Source organism: Grus americana, chromosome 4 (genome assembly GCF_028858705.1).
Source record: "Grus americana isolate bGruAme1 chromosome 4, bGruAme1.mat, whole genome shotgun sequence".
Classification (NCBI taxonomy): domain Eukaryota; kingdom Metazoa; phylum Chordata; class Aves; order Gruiformes; family Gruidae; genus Grus; species Grus americana.
In genome coordinates, this window is record NC_072855.1 from 9,187,190 (window position 1) to 9,213,314 (window position 26,125).

General features: G+C 42.1%; 1 protein-coding gene and 1 long non-coding RNA gene across 7 annotated transcripts in view; one reads left to right on the top strand and one right to left on the bottom strand.

The window, feature by feature from the left end:
• The window catches only part of NSD2 (nuclear receptor binding SET domain protein 2), a 105,890-nt gene that overhangs the window by 554 nt on the left and 79,211 nt on the right, over window positions 1–26,125 (top strand). For 2 of the 6 annotated variants that reach the window (XM_054825042.1, XM_054825046.1), the window contains exon 1: window positions 24,989–25,386. The exons of 1 other annotated variant lie outside the window; for it this stretch is intronic. The gene's annotated coding sequence lies outside the window, so the exon portion shown is untranslated. Of the gene's footprint in view, window positions 1–10,491; window positions 10,680–24,988; window positions 25,387–26,125 lie in introns of those variants that run through there. 3 more of the 6 variants (XM_054825045.1, XR_008577045.1, XM_054825047.1) reach the window with 3 other exon arrangements.
• On the bottom strand, window positions 14,423–24,929 carry LOC129206205 (uncharacterized). Its single transcript, XR_008577047.1, has 3 exons — window positions 24,807–24,929; window positions 21,343–21,475; window positions 14,423–16,058 (listed from the first exon to the last, which is right to left on the bottom strand). It is a non-coding gene; the product is annotated as an uncharacterized LOC129206205 (long non-coding RNA).

The following is a 26,125-nucleotide window of genomic DNA, read 5'->3' on the forward strand; positions in this document are numbered from 1 at the left end:
CCTCACGAAGCCATCCTGAGTAGTTTAGGCCAGTGTGGCCAAGGAGAACGTAGCGGTAGCGTTAAGTACAGTTCACCAATACCAGGCTGTGTTACAATGACCTTCCCTCACGTTTGGGGACAAAATCTGGCATTTATGCTGGTGTTAAGTAGTGCTTAGCAGCAGTTGTTTTACTGCGTGCACGTGTATTGCTTGTGCATCTCGGGACACGACAGAAAAAACACCTTTCTTGTGGAACTAAGATACCTTTTATATAAAATAGTGCATAAATTAGTTGACAGATGCACTTTGCTAGTGCTGGTTAATAGTTTGGCTACAGGTAGCATGTTATTCTTTAGATACCAGTCTGCTTCTGACCGGCATTAGGATCTTTTATCAAATATTTCAGTACTCGGTTAATACAGTATTAAATAGCACCATTGATTTTGCTTAGGTTTTAATTGTATAGACAGATGGAGGGAATAACCAGAATCAAACTGCAAAAATTATAATTTAATCAGACTGTAGTGAAATTTTAAAAACTATGTATATGAGGTTGGGGTGTTAATGCGTGCCCCGTTCTAAAAAACGGGGGGGAAAAGCTGCAGGAACTGTTTTTCAACAAGATGGCTGACACCCCCTGACAACAAGATGGCTGCCTCAAGGACAGGGCTCAAAAGTGACAAGGATACCCTGTTTTCAGACCTCCTGTATTTCACAGGTTATTTATAATGCCAGGCATTTGATTACCTATGCACCCACCTGAGCCCCAAAGAAAATAGGTGTTATTTAACTTTAGGTGTAAATGGTAGCAGAAGCTTCAGGTTTGACCCAAAATGTGACTGACATAGTGTCTCGTATGGCATGAAAAAGCAAATGTGGCTGTAATCATCCTTTCATGCTTGAGACTTGGGAAATGCAGGAAATTAACTGGCAATATTTTAAAGTTATTTTATGTATTTAAAGAAAATCCTCAGGGTTTCTCCTAAGTATGAAAAATTTAGATTAAATTACTTTTAATTCAAAAGAATATGTGAAGATGGCATATTCAATTGACCAACTCTTAAAAAAAAATCAAGACATGCTTTTCTCACATCATTTGACTGTGCTGCCTACAGAAACACTAGCGTTGTTTAAATTTAGTGACTACTAAAAAATAATTGGTATTATTATTTATGTACTTATTATTAGCGCTGCTTTTAAAGTATTGGACTCCCAAATGTATTGCAAGATTTTTAGCCAGCTGTGTTTACTTTACGAGTATTTCAATATATAGTACATTTAAATGGTTAAAATTGTTTAAAATGTGCAACTTAACAATAGTGCTTTATGTTAATATGGCAATCTTAAAAAAACCCTCTACAACAACAACAAAAAACCCCATCTTCCCAATCTACACATTTCTCTCACGAGACTGCGTTTGTAGCCTTCTCGTATTATTCTTTTTTCTTTCTGGTTGGCTGATAACAAAACCAAATGAAATGGGGCAACTAATGGCAGTTCCTCTAACAAAGCTGCTTAATTATGTAGAAACATTATATGAAGCCTATACAAGAAGAATAATATGCTCTGAAGTCATTAAACTATTGACAAGAGATTTCAGACAGCAAACAGATGATTACAGAGGTCTCAATACATTTATGCAGACAAGTAACCAGACTTTCAATAGTTTCATTAAAATCATTAGTATTCAGGGTAGCAGACAATGTACATGCATGAGCCTTTTCAGAGCTGAATCCGTTATGGTTTAGTACAGTCTTTTGTCCCAGATTTGTTTATACCTGCAAGTTACATGCTTTTCTACTGTATACGAAAAGGAATGATAATACAGCCCGTGAAAATTTCTTAAACAGATAGAGTTTCAAAATACTAATTGATTTTGTGCATTTACTGAACATTGTGAAATACCACTTAAGAAAAATGAAGAATGGATAATTGTCAAGTAGTCGTACGAATTGCTCCCAGATAAAAAGGCCTAGTGACTGTAGGTGATACATGGGCCTTCCATGCAGGTCAGTTTTTATTTTGAAGGAAAACATCTTTCACTCCATCCACACCAACAGCCTATGTGTTCACAAAGAAAACACTCACCCCCAGAATAAAACTCAATACGCATAGTTGCTAGGGTTTTATTTTTAAAAAACTTAAGCTGCTACGGCCATTTTAGACCTGGTTCTTAAAGCAACCATGTTGTCTGGAAAAGTTGTCAGCCATCTTGTTGAAAAATGTGTTTTCTAGCAGGAATAGGGTGAGACTAAAAGGAAGAAATACAAACCCTTCTTTCTAGATGGTTTTAATAAGAATCTGAGAATGATTGAAATAAATGTAACATTTAAACAAAATCAAGATTATTATTTAGTGTTAAACATCCGATTTTTTTCCCCTGGAATGTTAAATAGAAGCAAAAGCAAGGTAAGAGTTGTCTAAACAATTACGAAACAAACTCCAAATAACAGGAAATTGCGATGCCTGTTATAGGCTGTGGGAATATCAAAACGTATTTTACTGATATATGGGCACAGCCCAGTGATATGAAAAAAGCAAGAATGGTTTACTTGTCTGAAAGAGGCATGTGCGTAAGATCTATAAAAGCACAGAATATGCCTGCATCTGTGCATTGCTTGCACAGACATGAAGAAGGAACAGATGAACTTAGAATTCTTCTTGAGGAAGTTTAGAGATTTGTCTATAAATTGGGGGGCAAATATCAATATGAACAGGGAGCAGAACTGTAGGGTAGCTTGCTATATATGCAGTATTCTCTTTCAGAAAATCTCTACTTCACAGCACAAGAGATCTCCCATAGTAGTTACATGAAATTTGTCTCTACTGTTGTCCCTTACTGCCTTCCACCATCTAAGAGCTCTGGTGAGTGGCAGGCAGATGCGTATGGGGAGCAGGAGTCTTCTGTGGCCTGCCCAGGTGGAGAGGGCACCCCTTCCCTGAGTACATGTCCCAAGAAGCACTCCTAGATCCTGTTGATTTTTTTGGAGGATGGATAACAGGACCCCTGACCAGATATGCGGTCAGTTGTGCTATAGCATGTGACAGCGTCTGTGTCGTAATACCAAATCTCTGACGCTGCTGTTCATCCCACAGGCACGGCCTGGGTTCCTTGTTGCACCCTGCTGACGAGCCAAGCTGGGGGAAGAGGGACGAGGGGGACGAGATTCAGTGGGTGGAGGGGAAGAAGGTGTAATGCTCCATGCTCTAGGCTGTAAGCGGGAGAAGGTGGGAGTGCAATTAGCATTTCATGAGACAGGAGACAGGGTTGCCGTTTCTCTGCTGCAACATCTCGTTTGTGTGCATGGTGTGATTCTATAAGCTACGTAGTGGTACAGGTCCATATACAATATTTAAAAGCAGGATTATGCTTTTAGTCCGTGGGATCTGTTTCCATGGCAATCCCCAGGTTGTCTCCTTGAATAGGTTTAACAATATGGGATTAACCTCATCCTTATTCAGCATAAATTTGAAGAAAGGGGGAAAAAGAAAAGACATTACTGTGTAGCAAGTTGCATTAAGTTTCCACTCGAGGGAGAAAACCAACAGCTTATTAGTAGTTCTTTAAAAAATACTTGCATTCATCATCACAGATTTTTGGGAGAGACTCATGGGACACTGAAGCCTGTTGCTCTGTAAATGTTAGAGGCCCAAGGTAAAAGTTCAAGTGGCCGCTGGATTACAGATTTGCTCTGTATGTACGTCCAGGTCACAAGTTCATTCCTGGCTGTAATGTGCCAAAAACCAGAGGCAGTGGCTACACATTAGCAATGGCACGGAAACAATCTGCCTTGGGTGCCTTTTCAAACAATCGGCTGGAAAGCTACTCGGAGATTTCCTTGACAGTAATAACGTGCTGTAAACAGTCGTTCCAGATCCAAGGATAATTACCTGCTCAAATTCTAGTCAAAAAGTGGTATTTTAAAAGATTGCATAGGCTTGACCCAAATTAGCAATACAAAATAATGTATTAGGTTGTCATTAATTAAATTTGACGTGTAGGCAGATGAGGAGAACACAGCTGGGAGAGTACAACCAGGTAATTTTGAAAATCATTTCAAATTGCAGAAAAAAAAGTAGCATTTGCCATTCATAGTGAAAATCACAGAGGTTCAAGTTTTAACCAGCAGATGGAGCTTATGTGAAACAAACAAGCGGAAAAGATGCATAATCGTGGCATAAAGCAGTGTTTTGGGGCGCTGCTGTCTACAGGACTGGAGGAGGACATGGGAAAAAAGCTAGAAGGTTCTTGCCAAGGCAGGATCAAGCAGAGGAGGGAGGGCAGGCGGTGTTCAGGCTATACATGTAGCAACAAGGGAAGAGTGTAGCTATAACGAGTAAACTGATTTAGACCTTGAGAAATACGGGGGGGAGGACAAAAGGAGTCTCTAGCGTTAAAAGTGCACCTGTTAGTTCCAGCTGATATGAGAAGGTCTGAGATTTTGCTGCAAAATTATCAATCCCATATTTAAGATAACCTGTTATGCCCCCAAATGTGTCAATTTGATTGTTATGAATGACAGGCTTTAAAAATATGTATTTAGGGTTATTTGCCTCCAGCTTTTTGTTTGTTTGTTTGTTTTGAATCTGTAAGGTTTGCAAGTTCCTGTCTGCAATTAGAAATGCAGAAAGCCGACAATCCTATGCCATCATCTGCCTCTCAGAGTTAGGTCTTTAAGAAAACACCAAATGTTGTGTTACTGTCAATAACAGCTCAAAATCCGCCACCTCTGCTTTTTTGAACCCATCAAGAAGCAAGACATGAAAAGCATGCGACCAGGGAAGCCCTCCCCCATCCTGGATTTTGTCGACCTGACCCTGCACTCCTTATATATCTCCAAATTCCTGGTGAAGTCAGCCAGTATTACAGGAGCGCTGGAAAAATAGGAGGTCCCTGCAAACCAGAGATACCTTTCAGTCTGTGTCCATTAAAGAAACAGCAGAAGGTCAGCACACCATTTTGTAGTCTGGATTCTAAAAGGGGGAAAAATGGGCTACTTCCAAGGGCCTTTTCAGTGGCAATAACGTCACTTTCTGTAGCAATTTGGGCAGGCTGAGGCTGCCTGTGATAAGCGTTGGTTTAGAGGAGAGAGGATTACAGCCAGCACGTGCGCACAGCTGTATGACTCGGTAGCAGGCAAAATACTATGTAGCCCCATTGTCCCCCGGGCATATTCGGGCTTTGTCCGCCTCTAAGGAGGGAAGCAGAACAGGGTATTTCTGTTAAAAGAACAAGTAAGAAAGATATTGAAGATGGATAGGTTGATTTGCTGAAGCCTGGTGCTTAAAATTCCTGCGCAGAATTTAGCCCTCTTGGGCCTCAGCTGTTGTTCCCTCTTTCTTGCTGGTTTTGCTGCTGATCTTATCAGTTCTGGCCCATATTTTTCCCTAACAATCAGCCTGAATGACCCCACCAGAATATGTCTTTCCAACCTTTGAATCACTCTCTCTTGTTTACCTTTCAGCTTTAAACTTTCTACCTTACATAATCCAGACCAAGCCTGTAACACAGATCTCACACTTTTTTATCCTGTTCTCCTTGACCTAACACTCCCATCTTCCGTGCTGCCGTACAATGACCTCCCCATTCCAGCGTGCAAGCCCACAGCCCCTCCTTTATTCAAGTCAAAGAGCTGCTTTTCTCAAGAGGCCTCCCCACAGAGATAATGAAAAGCAGATTAAGAGATTTAAAAAAGGAGTTGGTTCCTTTGGAATGGTCAGTGCGCTTTCCCTTTCTACAACCATCCTCTATACTGTAAATTTTCTAAATCAGTGTTTGTCTGGATGTCTGTGCCTTGACCTCAGCAGGACCTGAGCTGTTGGGCCCCAATCCTACACATGCATATGCATGCCATGTCCCTTTGCTATCGGTAACATTCACAGACACAGAGTGGCAAAGGAACAAGCACAGTTATGTATTTGTAAAATCAAATCCTTGCCCGATAATATCATTAAAGTGTTGGTAAAGGGCTAAAAATTAACGTTTTTGTCTTTGTTCTTGTGACACAGAAAGAACGGCAACCTCCAAGGCAAGTGAAGCGGCAGCTCTATTGACAACACTTGGTTTGCACTGATTTGTAGGTATATGAGAATCTTGAGGGGAAATACCTGGTAAAATGTGATGGGAAGCTGTAGAAAAATAACAAAGAGCCATCGGCACAAGTACATCCCAGTGGTGCTTTGCCAGGATCCTGCCTTTTTCTTATGCGGCTGAATTTCAGGCATCAGAAACAGAAGACGCTTTGTCTGGGCTTTCCCATGTAATCAGCAACCTCTCTCCTGCCTGTCTTAGGCCTCTATTCACTTTATTACTATTATAGTATTCCCTAGAGACAGACTTAGGAGGCATTCACCCCCAAACGTCCTGTTACCTTAAAGCGATTAGTTATTTTCTCAGTAACACATTACATGCTTTAATCCTGGTTACATGAGTGTATAAAGTGTGGCAAGCAAGTTATATATGTGTATAAGAAAATAGAAGGTTGACATAAAAGAGCTTTAGCATTGGATTTGATCAGTATCTAGGGGAAGTACAGTCCCCCAAGCCGGGCGCTCTCCTCTGAAAGCAACTTCAGGAGGGAACTTTGTGTACAAACTGAAGCCTTAGCTGGGGGTTGCAAATATCATAGAATCACAGAATGGTTTGGGTTGGAAGGGACCTCAAAGATCATCTAGTTCCATCCCCCTGCCATGGGCAGGGACACCCTCCACTAGACCAGGTTGCCCAAAGCCCCATCCAACCTGGCCTTGAACACTTCCAGGGATGGGGCATCCACAGCCTCTCTGGGCAACCTGTACCAGTGCCTCACCACTCTCACAGTAAAGAATTTCTTTCTAACATCTAATCTTAATCTGCCCTCTTTTAGTTTAAATCTATTATATCTACAAGTTCATATTATTGTTCATTGTATCTAGCAGTTCATCAGCTGGATAGAGCGAGAGGAACTCGTTGGGACTACTCTGAGCAACAGGTAAAAGTAAGCCATGCAGACTGCTCATCAGTCAGGGTGACAAACCCCACGCTCATTCCAACACGACATATATCAATCATTTTCTTTTTTAATCACGAATCCAACAGTCGAAAGAGGAAATACACCCAAGAGATATCAACAAAAAGAATCCGTTCTCCTTTGGCTCAGCCAGCAGTGCTTTCCTGTCGTGCCAAGGGAACAACCTCCTCCCCTTTCGAGGCCTCTCCTCCCAAGGAACAGACATCTAACTCTCCCTGAGCGGGAAGCCTCTTTCAGCGTGCCAGCTGGGAATCAGGGCCCTGGGCTCAATCCCAGCACCTGTGCCTAGTTTTCTTACAGACCGCAGCCAGCTGCTCTTCCAGGTCCGCAAATGTCCTGTACACCCTATTTCTTTTCATTTCTATGTATTGCTTTGGATAAGCAATGCAAATTTGTTGCTTATATTTGGATTTTTGCAAATACGCTATTTTACATTTCCCTTAAGCTGGTTTGTGTTAAGGATTATATCAGGGTGCTGACAAACAGAGCTATGCCATGTTTTCAGTGATCCTTAAACCAGGGTTGTTGAACCCATGGTGCCCAGAACCCCTGTCCTATTTTTGAGGGAATCTGAAGGTAAGCAGGATATAACTGCAGGCCGCTTTCAAAACCAGTCACACGGAGTTTGGGAGGAAGAAGTGTTTTTGATGGCTGGTGTTTGCTAGCAAACTTTTCTGGCATTAAGCATGGTAGCAGAGAGTATAGTTGACCCTGAGGGTTCGCGGGCATTAGATAATTGCTTTGGCTCTGACTTAGCTCACAGCATGTTAGACTAGTCATTTCTGTCTGTGACACCGAACTATCAACTGCGAACTTCCTGTGTGGAAATAGTTATGCATCTTTTCCGAGTTTGCATTATGTTCGTATTTATCCAACAGTTCTTACGCAGAGAGGCAAGGCTAGAGTTAAGAGGAGACTGTTGTCACTGCTAATAGCTTGACTCTGGAAAGCCCTCGTATCATTCAAAAATGCTAGTATAAACAGGAGCCAGACTTGCATTCTGTGCTGCAACAGGAAGGGGATACACAGAGGTCTGGAAAATAATGGAGGTGGGAAGAAAGTGAATAGAAAATGGTTATTATCACTGCTCATAATACCATATTAATTCAATCAGTTTATCAAGGAGCAGGGTTTGAAAAGAACAGAAGGAAATATATATTCATATGAACTCATTGCCACAGGATGTTCAAAACCCCAAAAATATAAAGAAATAGGTTCAAAAAGAAAATAGACAAATTCAAGGCTCAACGCAGTCTCTGACACATATTCATCGAGATGCAGTGTCTGGTTCAGAAGTGAGGAAGTCCCTAAAGTACTGATTTTCAGAAGCCGGAATGGCACAAGCGGGTAAGAGCTCCTTTTCCTATGCCGTTTCCGATTCCAAGCGTCCATCACTACTTCCCTCCTTGGTTTCCCTCGAGGAAAGGGCATGCCTGAGCCTGCTTTGAGTTTTAAAGGCCTTCTCCATTCTGCAAACAGAGGTGAGAATAAGAGATCACAACTCATTACCCATCGGCAGCTAATGAAAACCGTAGGATGCGAGTCCTAATTTGGAACTAAGGAGGTGTCTGAGGTGGACTGAAGGGTCACTGCTGGTGGGTCTCAAGCCACTTGACTTCAGGCGCGCATGGCGCACCATGCTGTGGCTGTTAGTCCTAGACAAGCACAACACTCTTCCTGCCATCCTTACAACTCCAGGTGTTGCTGCCACCAACAAAAGAACAACAAACAAACAAACAAACAACAAAAGGTTGACAGAGATGGGGATTTTTTGAAGAAAAATGTAATGAAAGCCAGGTTAGAAAGAGAAAGGATTTCAGTCCAGTTGGTGACTTGCACAGAACTTTGCAGCATGAAACTCTACCAGGGTAGGGAACTCGCATCTTCTCTGGCCTGCTTATCAGTACAAAGTCCAACTTCTGCCATAATCCACCTGGCAACAAGTTACAGTCTATCTCCCTCTAGTGGGTAATTACCCATGAAAGCCACGAGGAGATGGGCATTAAACATTTGCCTGGCACTTACTTTCCATTAGCTTCTTTCTTCACTTTGCTTTCTTCTTCTTTGCTCCATGATCCTTCTCACAAATACAATCAGTGTTTTCTGGATACGCTCTAAACATGATGTCTGCTCTTCCTCCATTCTTCTGCTGTGTGAGGAATTGAGCTGTTCGAAGGTTTTCTTTGACTTTGATGTAAGTGGAGATGAAAGTAAAGAAGCTGTCCAAGAATTAATTTAAAAAGAAATATTCTAGAGATTAGTGGTGTTTGCACAGAGGCACATCTGCAACCCCCAGTATGCTGGAGACTTAGAAATCTGGGAACAAGAAAACCCTAAGACCTACCTTAAATGGGTTCCTGAGGTTTGTAATGGATTTTTTTTTTTCCTATCTGGAGTCAGTCAAAATAAATTTACAGTTGGGTTTTCTTATCCTTAAAGTTGATTTATTTGGGTGGAAAATGTCCTGCATTCTGCTTAGTAGTTTGTTCGCTTTGCATTTGTTGTTCCATTACAAAAAATATTAACAGCAAAATACATAAGCCAGCTGTGTTATATCTCAAGTTAGCTCTCTAACAGCAACAGTTAACTACCAAAGAGTATTCCCAGAGCAGAGCTGACATTAATTGAGAAAGATAGTGCTCTCAAATATGTCGAGACAAGATGCTATAGAAATTGATTTAACCAGACCATGCCTTTTGTCTATGAAACTGCATTTCTCTCCTTTGCAGAGCGTATAGGCTAGATACTATTGCTGTTGCTCCATTGAGATTAATGGAAATATATTAGGGATGAGTCTCAAAGGTGTTTCCTTTCTCTGACTACTCTGATTTTTTTGTCTGCTTAAGCACATTTCAAAAAACAAGATGAACAAGCCAATATTTTCCAAATGAAAAATGACAGATCTGGTGAAAAGAAATTTTTAGGTCAGGCTTTGATAATAATACACTTCTCGAGTGATAGTAGGCTTTGTATTAATCATTGTCTGTTATCTTTCTGTTTAAAACTTTGAATTACCTAAATAAACCAACAGGAAAGACATTTTGCTCCAGTCCAAGTATTTTCCAGATTCCTTGAGGCACTGACCTTTTTCTCAATTCATTGTGGTAATGGTGTTCCGCAAAAGCCACTAATTAGAATCCCAACAGAGTCTTTATTATGGCAAACTTAAGGAGAATGAATGAAATGAAGATAAACTGGAATTTAACTAAAACAAAGTAAGATCATGAATTATTTGTTCTGAGTGAATGCTGCTCCTACTAACACCTACCCAATCTATATATTGACATTATTTTGTGAAACAGCATCATGCAAAAATAATTTTGCTATGTAGCATATCAGGATTATCAACAGCCATTTTACTTACATGGGTAAAAAAACATTGTAACTTTTGCTCCCTTCATAACTGAGATGTCAACATAACGAATTTCATTTCACTGTAATAAAGACGAAATGAATTCCAATCCTTCTCCTATATCAGTAACAACATATTTTTATTCAGCTGAGACATTTCATAAACCTGCCGAAGGTAAGAATTGCAGACGGCGCTGAGGCAGGATGTGAAGGCGGGGAGAAGGCACTGCAGAAGAAATTCACGGATTTTGTCTCCAGAGCTTTACTTGCGTTGATCTACGGGGAAAAAAGAACCCGGTGACTATCAGCTTTCAAGACCAGCTTGTAGAGCTGACAGTAAGAAAATGTTCTTTTGCTTCCAAATTGAGTACATTTGTTCTCGAATTTATTAAGACGCTGTAAACAAAGAAACTTACAGTGCCACATCCCGTTCTTTATTTAGGTTGGATGATGGCTTCGTTTTGCATTACGGGAACTAGAACAACTGCACTGGGCTAAACCAAAGGTCTGTGAGTCCCTTTGTCTAATCTCTGGTCACAGAAAGAGTACGAGAAATAGGGCAAGCCTAGTGTTGCTGCCATTAGCCTCCTCTGCCTGCAGCGGTGACTGTTGTATTTTGTCGCTGCTGATAAAGAAAGGCGGAAGGTAGCCTGGTGGTCTGAGCACAGAGCTGGGAGCTCTGAATCTGCGTGTTTCAGTCCTGCCTCTGTCACCAAGGTTACCTGTATATCGCTGTGTCCCAGCTTGTGTGCACGTGTGCTTGTGGGAAACCTGTCTCCAAGCCTCCGCAGTGCAGAGGCACACACAACCCACGCTCGCATTCACGCTGTAGTCGGCCAGGCCTGGTATTATGGTTTGGAGAGATTTGTTCCTCCCTAACGAGCTGCTTAACATCTACGATTGTTTCCTGAAGAGCTGTGTAGTATCCCAGTGCGCTTCTTACTGTGCCCCTTTATCTCTTCCCCATTCCTTCTGGTTCTTCTATTTTTCATACGGTTATCATCACCAGTCATTGTGGTCCTTGTGCTTTGGCTGAAGCTTGTCATCCCTCAGTTCTTATACTCCACAACAGCAGGCTCAGCGCAGTGTAAAAACTCTGCAGATGTTTTCCCTGACTGCGTAGCCCAAGTCAAGGTCAGTCTATCAGGTAGCATGGAGAGACTGACTCTCAAATATCCCAGCTGAAGCTGCTGCTGAAAAGGGGATGTTGTTAGATTTCCAGTACAACCAGAAAGATAATGTTTAAGTCACCTCCTTAAAAATTCCTGTTGAAAATTTTATTTAAAAACTATGCACCTTGCTTCAGGACTACCCTGCAATTCCCAGCACCATGAGATCACTCTTGAATGGACCCTCAGAAGGCGAATCCATCAGCTGCAGGCCCACTTCTGGTGAGCTCACAACTTCACCATTGCTCCTGAAACTCTCCCGCCTCCTCCTCAACTGTCTCCTCCAGTGCAACCATTGGTCCCACCTCCACTGGTGTACTACCCTTCCAGAAACCCGACGCAGAGGACTGCAGGCTCCACGCTCGGAGCACTGCTCAGAACATCACGCTGCAGGCAGGTAGATGGAGAGTTGCCAGAATTCCCATTTCCTCCTCTAACCTTGCAATGGAGAGCCTTTACCAGTTTGATGCCTTGCTTGCCCTCCACAGCCATTGGGCATGTCCTCATCTCTGCAGTGATTCAGGCTGGCTGGATCAAAGGGCAGATTTGAGGTATTCCTCCCCAAATCCTTGCACCTCGAGTTGAGCAGAACCCTGGAGAGCTCCTCTTCCTCCTCTTCCTCCTCTTCCTCCTCTTCCTCCTCCAGCTGCGCCTCTGCGCAGGGCAGGGGCGCACAGAAACTGGAGTAAGCCACGTGTAAATCAGGGTTGAGTGGTAACCAAATACGTCTAACCCAGGAGAAAGCCGGTGGGAAGAGCAGTTCGGAGAACGGGAATTAAGCCAGCACAGAGGCTGGAATATACCAGCTCTGGTATATTGGCATGTCAGTGGGGGGCTGTGTATAGTAAATAAATAAATACAGGTACACATGCTTTAGCTATTTCCTCAGGGTACAGTAGGAGTGTGTTCAAAGAGTAATATTTGCTTTATACTGTCCTGCGAGCACAGGCTCAATATATACACTAGGAAGTATTTGTAGGTTGTACGTGTGAATGATCAAGGAATTTGGACAACAGGCTGAATAATCAGCAGCATACACCAAATCCCATCAATCTGATCCCAATCCCCAGTTCCTTATTCTCAGTCTTACAATTTCACAAGCAATTAAAATGGCTACTTAGCTATGTTACGTTATTGTGAGCAACATCACTTGTCAAGTATTTTAAGTATGAAAAGTGATGTTAATTATTAGGCATTACTACCCAGGTAAAAATTACACCCCAGTGTTAAGAATGCACGACAAAATCCCATTAACTTGTTTAATATGACAGCTTTGAAAGAGTGATATGCTTTTCTTTTACATTTCTACTACAAGACCTTTGTTATTACTTTGTTCATTAAAATTCTTTCTGCAATAAAGATTATTCAGTGATTTTGCAAACCATCCTCACCCCTAGAATGTTATAATTTGACAATTTCAAGGCTTTCCAACACAGACCCTTGCATATATGTCATATATCGCATTGCAGATTTCATCCAATAGCAGAAAATGTACTCTGAATGCAATATCATCTTATCAGTATTCTAGCACCATAAGCTTTCTCACTGCAAGCAGGGTACTGTTCATTACAATGAAACTGAAAATGGAATAACTGAAGGATTGATTTATATGACCTTCACTCAGGAATGTTCTAATTCTGACATAATCTCTCTGACTGAAATCCTAAACACTGTATAATTTTGATTTATTACCCTTAAAAGAAGGAGCTTAGATCTACAGATCAACAGAATACCTAGCATGAAAAAGAGTGGTGCAACAGCTCAGGAAGACGGCAAGAAAATGCAGATTGATCACGTGGCTTTACTCCAAACATTGTCTCAGCCAGCAAATCCAAGCACAGGGCTGCAAGCAAGTGGAAAAACATTATGCGGATGTTTTCACAAATCCACTCCGTCACTCAGAAATCTCTCGATTAGATACATTTTTTTATTGCAAAGATAAGGCATATTAATAAGTTAAAGCATGAACCAATCCATTTACTAAAAGTTGCAGGGAACGTTTATTAAAACAGCTAATTTTTGGCAAAACAGGGCCAGAGCTCAATTCCTGATATACTACACAAAAGGCTGCTTTACCAGGCAGCTCTGTTTTCCTCCCGCACCAGCGGTATAACCTATTCTATGCTATTCTCTCCTAACATCTGCTCATCACAGGAGCCTGGGGAAGGCTTATCTGTGGTGGGAGGGGGCACTGGACCTCTCTCTGACCACTAGCAGGTGAAAAGCTAGAGCAGCCCTACACTGCACTGCTTAAAAATAATAGCTGGATCTAAATCAAGTAGAATCTTACTGAATTGCAAGGTGAATCAGGTTGGTTGAGTTACTACTTGGATATTTTTTGGTGAGGTAAAGAGAGTAATTAGAAGAAAGAACAGGTACAAAGTATTCACAACAAACCAGTTGATAAATGTACATTAAAAGCCCAATGAGCACAGTTTTAATACCTTCCAGAATTGAAATCAACAGGTCATTTCATTTTAAGCAGACTAAGAAGCAGAAATCTGCCCCCCACCCGCGCCTCCTTTCTGTTCTCGGTGTTGGGTGAAATGAATGCTTGCCTCCTTCCTCCCACGCGCTCAGCTCGCAGTTCCCACTTAGCCACTTCCCAGTCCTGTTTTGGACGAATCTTTATCTTATCACCCTTCTCTTGCAAATCCTTCTTCTCTAGAGCACTTAACATCCTCCTCTTTCACAAAATCCACCTTTTACAAGTGGTACCTAATCTATCTTACTTTATCCTAGCCAGAAAATGGAGGGGTTTATTTTAGAAAAAAAAAAAAATTCTTTTTATTCAGTGTGTTTTGTGGCTAGTATGAATACCTTAACTCTAGCAGATGGTAGTCTCCTCTCCGCTTCACTGTATTGTACGATGCTAGTCCAAGCATATTATTCTCACCTATGAATGGGCCCTTTCCTTGTTACTCCCAAAGATCAAACATTTCACAATTCCTCCCATATTTTTCACTTCCAGACAGTCTGAGCTACAGCTACTGCAGCCACTGTAAAAGCACTACAGCCTCAGAGAGAGTATTCCTTCCTTCCTGAATACGTTAGAGTGGATATAGCAGGAACTAAATTTGTGCTTAGGGCATAGCAGGAAGTGCCCGATTCTTTTTATGTATTGGTAGAAAGGAAGAAGAAAAGAGGAAAAAAGCCCCAAACAACAGCTTGGGTGGAATCAAATTTAGGATGTTTATTCCCTCAGCTATATGGACACAATTTTCAAAAGTAATAAAATAAATCATTTATATCAAAATCTGTTTTCTACTAGAATGACAAAGGCCTGTAAGTAGTGGACAAAAAAGAAAAAAACCAGTGCATATTATTTTTATAATCAATTATATATGAATACAGTAATAATCAACATACCTGAATACAATACAGACAATATTTAATTCTTTGGACTAGAAAAATTAACATAAAGCCCAGTTCTGCTAACCAATCCTGTCATGCTTGATTTTCGGCATAAGCTGTTTATTGAATTCTCAAATGAATGTATTTATGGATAAGAAAATCAAAATAGCAGAGGAAGTAATATAGTCTTAGATTTACCAATGGTGAATTCATTAGCAGAGTCAATTCTGGACTCAGCCTGGCATCTTATCCACCAGACAACGCTCGCTTTCCAACATAATGACAGATGATTGTAGAAGCTTAACACTGTTTTGCTGTGCCAGTAAAGCAGATAGGGATGGGAGTGAAGAACAGCATGGTATCTTCTCCTTCGACCAATGGCAAACCATTAAGTATGAGATTAAGAACTAGACTTTATGAGGATGATTATCATTACCCTCAACAACAACTATAAAAAGCTCTAAGTCAAATGGTTCTGACTCACTTGTTGAAGGGTACTAGCATCTGTGGAGGAAATTCTGGGTATGGGCTGTCACTGGTGGCTAATCCCTCCGGAACAGGTGCACAGCAGTTTGCCAGTCCCTATCACAACAGGGCTGGGAGCCAGGCAATCCATCTCATCGAAGAGATGCCCATTTGGAAAAGAGGTGGAACGAAACAAGAAAGGGCACTGCTTGCCTTGGCATCTCTCCTGAGGGCCTTCCACCAGCAACGTTTTGGTGTCTAGCACAATTTGGAAGCCTTTCTCCCCTGAGCGCACATCAGTGGTAATGCCCTACCGGTCCCTCCCCAACATCAAGTCCTCCTGGGCCGCAGCAGCAACTCTTGGGTGAAGTACTTTTGCAGCCAGTATGTCTGTAATTGTAAATTCAACAGATTCTCTATAAACTGGTGACTGTTAATATTTTAAAATATCACTAGAATGCATAAGTAGCAGATCAGTCTAACCCAACTAAGGTCAAAGAACATTTATTGAGCCTTTTCAGGACAGAAGGCAGAAATATTGCAAAATTGACTTTCAAATGAATAAACAAGGAGGAATACAGACTCAAAATCTCAATGCTGGCAGACGCTGAACCTGGTGTCATTTGATCTTCGGTAGCACTTAGGTGTCTGAGTAGGTCAGCTGAAGCAGAAGGAAACCTTTCTCAAAAATTACTGCTGTTGTTCAACTAGTCCAAATTGGTGGCTTCTGAATAAGAGAAAAACATTTTCTTACATAAGTAATATAAATAAAATGATATAAAGTCTTTTTGCTGGTTCAGAGACACCTATTAAAAATGACATGTTACAGAGTTAGAGAGGACCCTGTTGTCAGACCTGCTCTAGACACACTGAAACATTTCTTAAAGGAATTATTTTTTTTTAATCTGAAATACCACATACCTTTCAACACAGTATTTCTGCACAATTAAAGTAATTCCATTGATGGAGAGTCATAGTTTAGGATTACAATTTATTGTAAACTTATTGTATTCATTATTAGACTGAGCTGTAAAAGTATTACTAGTAATTATTAAACTTGAGAACAATGCAAAAAAAAGGTAAAGAAAAAAAAGAGGGAAATGAAGCTGATTAATGTCTGACTCCCATTGATTGCCAATAGCTGCTAGTGTTAAATTAAGAGGTTATTTTATTGTCCTCTGCAGCCAAGCTCAGCCATACTCCATTCAATAACCAACAATTTAGGTCTTTGAGTTAATAATAATTACAATAAAAGTATTCCCCGCTTTCTGGCATGCTGTGTTTATTTTAGGATATTAACACAGCAATCCAAATACAACACGTAAGACTCCCTCAGGGCTTTCTGTCTCACATCCCAGACCTTCTGTTTCTTTATAAGCTTTAACAGCCACAGTTATAAGAGATATAAATAGTCCAAAGCACAAGAGAATCTCTTCCCTGACAGAATCTTTATTTACAAGCTGTACAAACCCAAGCAGGTCAAGTAGTCCCTTGCTGGCAGGTTAATAAGGCCCACCTGCCAAATAAACCCACCAGTGAACTCCATGGAGCCTACATAAATCCAAAAATCTTGGACAAGAGAAGATTTTCTCCCTAGGAATCATACTGAGATGGGATGATTACTGTTCAAAAGGAGTTCATCCTGCAAACTCCAGAGTGCTCGTCTACCTGGAACATACTCATGAGTGTGCAAAAAGGTTGCAAAAAAAACATGGTTCTTACCTTCAGAAGACACCATTATTTAACGTTTATATTTCAGTATTGCTTACAGGACACCTACATGCCGAGGGCCCCTGTACAGGTGCCATGTGAGACTTTTAAGTCTCTGCCCTTGAGAGTTTTCAAAAGGCAAGTATAGATGGGTCATAAATCAAATCTTTAAAATTATTTAAGACTTAACATACAATTAATTTGCCTACAATGCCATGAAAGAGAAATGGAAGAATAGGATAACTGATTATTTAAGCTGACCTAGAAATTAATTCTCACAAGCCACAGTACATTTTTAAATTAATATTGACCACTATCAAAGTGGAATTCTGTTCCAAGACCTGAGCTGTTCAAACACTACTCTTGGGTAAATGTTTCCCACTGAATCAATGACTTCTTTATGTTCTTTCCTGCATCAGCTAGGCCCAGCAACTGTCCCAGCGTGGGCATATCCATAGACCTTTCAAGAGTCCTAGTTACTATGTTTATATTGCATTGTACAAACCTTTTCCAAAGCATCCTTCTGATTTCTGTTTGCTGTTCATGCAGTCAGCAAACTGGTAAATTCTGAGAGCATGCCTCCTAATTTATTATACTTTGAGGATGGCCTCAGGCAGATGAAGGCAGACAGCCACACAGCAATGGACTGTAGCTGGGCAGCAGAAGCTCCCAAGCCCGGGAGTCTGAAGCAGGAACTTGTGACCCATTCATGAAGGGAGTTAGTTTACCTTTGCCTGCTAGGCTGAGAACTGCAGCAGTGCCTGAGCCGATTCGCAAACGGATCCTACGTCCCAGCCTCAGAGGCAGCAACAGCGATCAGGGAGGGCGATATGGCTGGAGAGCCAGTATGTGTGTGTATGGAGGGTGGGGATCACAAGTCCAACGTTAACTAACCAACGAAAGTCTGACGAGGTTCCTTAATATATCATGAGGGACATGCTCATAGCAAGCCTACAGGCAGGCTGCTGCCTGCAAAAATCCTTGGGGAGAGGTTACGTGCAAATCAGGGAACACAAAAAGGCATACAGCTATTCCTTCCTCCAGGTCTAGAGCGGACTAGACCAGACTCTCTGCAAGCACCGGGGATTACAGCTATATAGAAACATATAGAGTTGGGGGCTGCAAAGAGACAACTTGCATACGTAATGCTAAGTACATATATTTGCCAGAGTGACTCCAAGTAAAAGTCAAATGTAACAGTTTTACATGTGTACATGAAATAGGGAACACATGTAGAATGTGCATTTAAGATGGTACTCTGTGGCAAAGCATTTAGTCACACTTTGAAGGCCTCCATGTCAGATGACCGGAGGGAATGCTGGGTTTTGCAATTCTGGTATTTTAGGTGAGCTGCATGCTGGGAGTGGTATAGTTTCAGTCAGATGCAGAAGTACCTCCTCTAGCCCTTATAAAGGACTTCTGGGGTGAGACAGAAGCTGGGGCTTTGAATCATAGGTCAGACTCCTGAATTCTGAGTGCCATTGAAATGCCTATCTCCTCCTTTGGACCAATGCAAACAGTTTATTCCTGCCTTGAAGAACCAGCTCAAACCCAGAAGATGCTCATAACCTCAGCCCTTCAGCAAATACCGCATGCCCAGTTGCTGTAGCAATTGCAAAAGGAGGAGTGTCCAACACACGATGGTTTGTGTCCATGGGAATGATGCTATTATTAGTGCAATGGTACTACAACCATGCCCAGCTTCAGCATGAGACAGCGTAGAGTGGGTGAGTCTTCCCATAGGCTGTCTCCTACACGCTGGCCAAGCCTAACACCTCTTCTCTGCTGAGTGTATTCTCCATTTGAATCACAGTTTAGTTCAGCTGCTGTAAATGCAGCTGAGACAGTCCAGTGTTTTTCTACTGTACATAAACTGGATGCAGATTCAGCTCTGGAGCCAGAACTGCCACAGAGGGATCACTCTTGCATTTAGGGTTGAGCTGCTGACAGTGAACCGCAGTCTAACTCCTGCAGGCAGCTCAGCAGCCACCTTTCACTCCCTGCTAGGGCTTGTTCACCAAGCAAGGGTGTCTCATAAAATGCCTGCACCGATTTGCAAAGTGTAAGCTCTGGCTCATTAACAATAACTGAAGCGAACAAATATAGCTTAGAGGAGCAAGCATATCCAGCTCAAGAAGAGTGTAAGAACATGGTAAAATGTGCAAGAAACACGTCCTGTGCTGTGCGAAAACAGCACGGGTGATAATTTAGCAGTTAGGCCTGCGATTGCAAACCTGCTCATCCTATGCCTCAAATCCAGTTGTTTCAGCCCTCTTTTGTCAAGTACGTTTGCACGTACTCAGCACCAATATAAAACAAGTGCTAGGCATCTTTATATAAAGTCGCCGAACAGTTCTCAGAATTAGTGGATATTTCTGAAAATGTCTGTCAATGAGCATTTTTCTCAAGGCATATATACTGAGTAAATGGGATATGATCACAGCTACAATTTCTCAGTACAGGAAATTGCCAGCCACCAACATAATTAGAAACAGTTCATATGATCAAATTAATCATTCAAAAAAGAGCAATTACTGTTAACAGAATAATGGCATGCCTTAAAAAAGAATGAAATTAACCTTTAGGACCGACATAGTTACCCTCACCATTCTGTACTGAGGCAGCAAAGATTAATATATGTGCAAAATAAAACACTGCATTAGAGTCTGCTGAAAACAGAAGTAGCATTATCTATCTGGCCTATTCAACCCTTAACAAACTTTATTCTTTGGCACTGGCATAGAGTGGAAATATCAATAGTCACTTCTCTGCCAAAATGAAAAAAAAAGAAAAAACCTTTAAGACTTACATTGCTATATAACTTACCACATTGTGTTTATCGCTAAACAATAATTACACGAAGATTAAGCGTAAGTCAGTAATTTGAAATGCAGCAGAATTAACATTCAAACCTACATTATGGCTCCTCAAAAGCTAAGAGTTATTGAGTTAAGCTTTAGCCTTAACAAGCCAAGATCTAGAAATGCATACCAAACATTGCAAAAAAACCCTGTAGTTTTGCTCTGTAGTTCTAAACATTAATTCTGATTATGAATGTATTTCAGTATTTATACTTCTAAATGAGATTTAATTTATGTTCATAAACACAGTAACATACTATGCTATCAATAGATAGAAGAGTTAATGTGTTTTGAATCCTCAAGCTGTGTGTTTCTACATAGATTAGATTTATTTTATTCTGGATGTCAGCAATGTTTAAATTAAGTCATACTGATGTTGAAGATAATTAAGGACATATAACTTCTATAGATAAATTTATTAGCGCACTGAAGTTATTTATACTAGGCTGAGCATGTTAGCTGCTTAGAATTGGTATACAGCTGGTTTTTATCATCCCAACACTGGAAAACAGCAGGGACATGCTCCTCAGTTTTCCTTTCTCCTGGCCTCTGCCTTCCCTTGAAGATGTATCCCACTCCCTCATGTCTTCAACTTTCCTCTTCCTTTTGCTCCCTCATTGACACTTCCCTTCCTTTGGTTCAGCACAAAAGATGCAAACAGAAACAGGTATTTGCGAGAAAAATGACATTTACTCCATTCTTTTCCAAACTGAAAATGTATCTGGTAAACAGACTGGTGTATAAGAGTATGAAGAAGATTCACATTTAACTGTATATTTTCACCAATGTTATCATTTCTTACTCTGAACAGTATTTAAGCTATAAGCTATAGTTGTGCTTAAGATGTCTCTCATTTGGACAGAGACTAATTCTATTTGAAATTCTCTAAGCAGATTATTTTCTTTTTCCCAAAGAATCAACTTTCAATTAAAAAATACTATTACTCCATTTTTATATCAGATTACACGAAACATAGGAAAAGTCTGAAGAGCCTGTACCTTCTCATTTTCAAGTTAATTTAAAAGTAAAAACAATTCTAATACACGATGTTGAATTTTTTAAACAATGATTCTCAATGAACTTTCATTCAAATGAATTGGCAAATGTACATGTAGGTTCTCAAGAATGTATTTAGCACTATAATTTTAGGATGACTATGCTACATTTAATATAAAATATTTTGAAATGCTGATTTAAGTTTTATACTTCATTCTTTCTTAATTCTACATCAGCAACTTGCTGTCTCCATATTAAACAATGTGCAATATGTTGCATGGCCAAGATATAAATGCACGCATGCCGATCAAGATTTTTCTTAACAGTTACGATGACATATGGACTGACATGCTGAAGGATCAATGCCTCTGTCTAGCTATACCTAACGTAGCTAGGGATAGGTTCAGACAGGGTTCAGGCAGGTTAGAAACGAAGATTACTCACCGTAAATCCAAAGTAAAAAGATGGACTGTTGGCCAAAGTCAGCACTTGGGTGATGATGGCTTGCCAAGCTGACAGTGTGAAAGAGTAATGGTGATACGAGGGACCACACTGGGAAGATATTTCTGCATCAGTGCTACAACAAAACAGGACATTGAGCGGCATTAACTTTTCCAATATATTCGCTTTTTTAAGTAGAATTACAAGGTCTTCAGTGTTTAACCCTAATAGGTGGAAAAGTCTGGGAAACAAGAAAAACCTACATTTGTAAATTCTGTATAGCCTAGTACAGTCCTTATCTCATTTAACACCTGTAGTACGATAAACACTGTGGACATGCTGCGCAGCTGTACTAACTAATTTGGGAATATCTGATTAACTCATTGACTGCACTCACTCAACTTCAGTTTAACTCTACCTGTAGTTATGTTTACATTGCCACCAAGATGATCTGCATGCAGGAAAATATTTACTAAACAGATTATTATTTAAAATCTTGAAACAAAAATAAAAAGGGATACAAGAAAGTAATTCAGAAAGCAATCAATCCTTAGGATCTGTACAGGAGAGAAATGTAAACATGAAGCTCCTGCCACAAAGATCAACAATGAGATTAAACGTGGTTGCTAACTGCACCGTCATTATGATTGGCCTTTGTCAGGAGAAAGGGAAAGCTTTAGCACAGGGACAGCTAATCTCCATTATTTCTAAAAGCAAGAAGTACCCCAAAATGTGCCCCATCCCCTTGTTAACAGGGCTGACCCAACTCCCTGGGGGGATGCACTGTTGCATTGAGTAGTGCCACATAAGTGGAATTTGTTTCTGAGCTCTGCCTAATGCAGTAAAACTACAAAAAAAAAACTTCTTTCAGCTTCAGAATTTCAGCATATCCTAACATATGCCTAAGGTCAGGGGCACTGGCTAGCATTATTGCTGAATAAATTATCTTGAAAAAGTGTTTAAATTATCTTTCAGCCTAGTAACTAAAATATTTAAATATTTCTAGAACAATATGCAACCACTATATTTATTTAAATTCCTTTATTGAGTTGAACAGAGGAATATTGATCTTGATACCATTTCTTAACACAATATACCCATAAAAGTTGAAAGTACAGAGCAATAAAAATTTTAGAGACCAAATGAAATGGGAGTCATTAATAAATGAATACTGTTGTCTGCTCTAGTTGTACATCTTTTGGTTTCAATGACCTGTTTGGCTCTCCAAGAAACAAACTGTTAAAAAATATTAGCTAATTCAAAAATCACAAGAAAATGTAATAAAAGAGTATAAAACCTCCAAGAGGTTCAGTCTGGAAATATGCAACTACTAGAAACAGATCAGAGGACATTTAGTTTCAACTCTTTCAAAGCCATCAGTCAAGTATAATGCAGTGTGCCTGTTATTTGTCAGCACAAGCTCATTCTGCACTGCACATCCATTTACACCGTCAGAAGTTAAAACTTTTTTGAACTCAGTTTTCAGAAGTGTAGTAGAACTATATCCATTTTCAAAGAGTCAGCTTCTTTGTGTACTGCAGTGGAAAAATTGAGAGATTTTTATTATCACGATATAAGCTCAAGAAAGGAAACAATTGTTCTTTAAATTAAAAAACTGCACATGCAGTTTCTGCTTAAAAGGGTCATGGCATTGAAGAAGTTTGCATCAGTGTCTATGTACAGTATAAACTGGTGCTATTGCAATTAAAGGTGTTAACTCCCAGCATAAGCTTTCCTGGAAGTTTGCATGGCGGGTCTATCAGGAGGTAATTACATGGTTGCAAATCTTAGTAGCATAGACAAGGCCAATGATCTATAGGAGTTGAAAGGACTAAGGAAGATTTGTTGTCACCTTGACCATGATAGCAAAATCCTTCTACTTAAATCTTAAACTGACACAGAAGGCAAACATGAGAACTGCATTATCTGGAGGATCTTATGCATTAATAATAAGAACAGAATAAAAGTATGTTTCTCTTTTAGAGTCATAGAGATGGATTTCCATCATTGAGCCTGAACACAGAATTTATTCCCAAGAGAAAGTAGATAACACATTTGTAGCATGCCAATTATTGATAACTAACCTGGTTTCTTATGCAAGGGTGTTGGGTTTGGGGTTTTGGGGGGGGGGGGGGAACAACGAACAGCAAGCACCCCTGCAAACATGTCAGGCTTTGTACCTTTAATACATTCATAGTATTGTTCAACCATAAAACAAAAGCACACCTGTATAGGCCCTTATGTAGCAAAACAACAGGATTCAAATATTTGTACTTCTATTTATTTGTATTTATAATAGTGGCTCTTTTTAATTAGAAAATAAAATTTAATTGGGAAAACATCTTTTTTTTCTGTAAATGTGTATAAATGAACTTTAGAAAGGAAGCTGGTAGATTAAACTGTTGTGACTTAATTCAAATTTGCTATTTTAAAATGTGATGGCACTTTATCTTTTTCTTTAATGCTGTAAATACTGACATTTGGAAGCTAAGTCTTGTTTGCCTAACACCTCAGTATTTTGTTTTGGTTTTTTTACTGAAAGGCTGTAAAAAAGTTAAGGTACCTTTATCACTACAGACACATTTCCTTCAGCTGCCTCGAGATTAAAGTTTTAATCAGCCAATGATTAAGTTTTTCATTACTAAGTAATTAACACTAAGTTTGCACTGCTAACTGCCATGCTAAGAAAGATGCACCCACCATTAAACACACACATAAACACAGTCAAATTTTAACATATAAATTAAGGATTATGTAAAAATTAAATCTGAGCCTTTCTGTAACAGATGGTGTAATTTCACCATTATCCAGAAAGTGTGATGCTGGTGTGCTCCCCTCTCCCATTACTGCCTGTTTACCTTTCACAGGAGTTGTGTTAGGCCCTTCGCTACCAGGTTAATACAGTATCCATAGCACCCAGGAACCACGTTCTCGGCTTTGTACAGAAAACAGGTTCTCAGTGCTCCACAAATCCTTCATCAAACCATTGAGAGCTTGAAAAATTTGGCCATTACCTGCTTTACATTATCTGGTGCGACGGTTCATGAGAATATTTGTTCCTATCGTAACATGACAGATATTTAACGATTTGGCCTAAAAAAAAAAAAAGCTGTGCTTTCAATTGGCAAATTGCAAGCACATGTACTTATTTTGATGCAAGCTTTTAACAAAAAATAAACCAGGCCATGCTTCCAGAAGAGACAGCCCCGGTAATTCGCAGCCAGGCACACTTGGGTTCTTACAACTATTCAACAGCCTCAAAATTGTGTGCAGTTGTTCGGAAAGTCAAAACATTTGGCTTAAATCAGGGTTTTCAGAGAGCGCACGTGTACGGCCGCTGAGGCCAGCGGGTGAGGAGGGCACGATCACCGGGTGGAGAGGCCCATGGCGAGCATCCCCGTGCCCAAGGGGAAGATAAGTAAAAACATAAGAAAAAAATATTCTAAAAATAAGTGTTTTCCACCGACCTCTGCGGGGCCGGCGGGCCCTCGACGCGCTCTGCCCCACCTGGGGACGCCGCCGCAGCGAGCCAGGCCCTCCCTGAGCGGGCCGGGCCCCACACAGCTCCCGCCTTCGCCCCACCTCGCCCCGTGGCCTTCCCTCCCCTGGCACCCGGCCCGCCCTCCTCTTCCTCCCGGCCGGCGGCGGCGGCCCTGTCAGGACGGGCGGGGAGGCCCTCAGCGCTCCGATCCCGCGGCCGGCTGCGCTAGCGGCCCCGCTCCCGCCGTCCCCGGCGGAGCGCTACGGCTGGCGCTGCTCCCGGCCGCCGCCGGGCCGCGCGTGCGGGCGGCTCCGTGCGGGGGGATTTGAAACAGCCGCTCCAGGGGCAGCGCAGCGGCGGCGCCCAATCAGCGGGCCGGATTTTTCGCGCTGGTTCTGGCCGGAGGAGGGGGCGGGGCCGCCGCGCAGGATCGCCGGAGCCGCCGCGCAGGATCGCCGGAGCCGCCGCCGTTGCCGTGTCGCCTCAGCTCCCGCCGCTCCCCGGCACCGAGCTACCGCCGCCGTCTCTGCCCGGCTCTCGGGGGAGAAGGATGCGCTAGGGCACAGGTCAGTAGGCCGGGAGCGCGGCTGGCTCTCGACGCCCCCCCCCCCCGCCTCCCCGGGGAAGGGAGGAGGCACCCAGGGCACGTTCCCGCAGGCCCCGGGCGGGAGGCGGGAGCGGCGGCGGCGAGGCTCCCTCGCCCGCGGGGATGCAGCCGCCCGGCTCCGCGCCTCGCCGCGGTCACCGGGAGCCCCTTCCCGGGCTGGGACCGCGGGCCCTGCCCGGCAAAGCGCTGTGGAGGCGGCGTGGGGGCCGGTGGTCCTGTCGCGGGGCATCCACTCCCCCCCGCCCCCCGCTCCAGCTCTTCCCCCGAGGACTCCCCCTCCGTCGGGGCTCCGCTTCCCTCAAACTTACCGCCGCCGCCCCTGCCTGGGCAGCCCGCAGCTCCCGTTTCCCCCTTCCCCTGAGGAGGGTTTTTTTGTTCGCTGCCCCCTCTCTCTCCCCCTCCCTCCCTCCTCCCCGCTACCTGGCCTTCGCTGAGGGGCCACGGCCCCCCCCGTCCGCCCCTTAAACTGCCCCCACCCCCCCCGGAGGCTGCCGCAGGATTTCTGCTGCTGGCTGGGCCTGACTCTTGGGTGGCGGAGGAGCGGAAAGGAGCGATGCCGAGCCGGAGTCCCGGCTGTTGCAGCTTCATCCTTTCCCCCCCTGCCCTCCTTCTCCTCCTCCTCGGCGCTGCGGGAGGTCGGGGCAGCATAAAGGGGTAAGGGAGAGGTGCCCACCCGTCCCACCTCCCTCCCCTAGGGA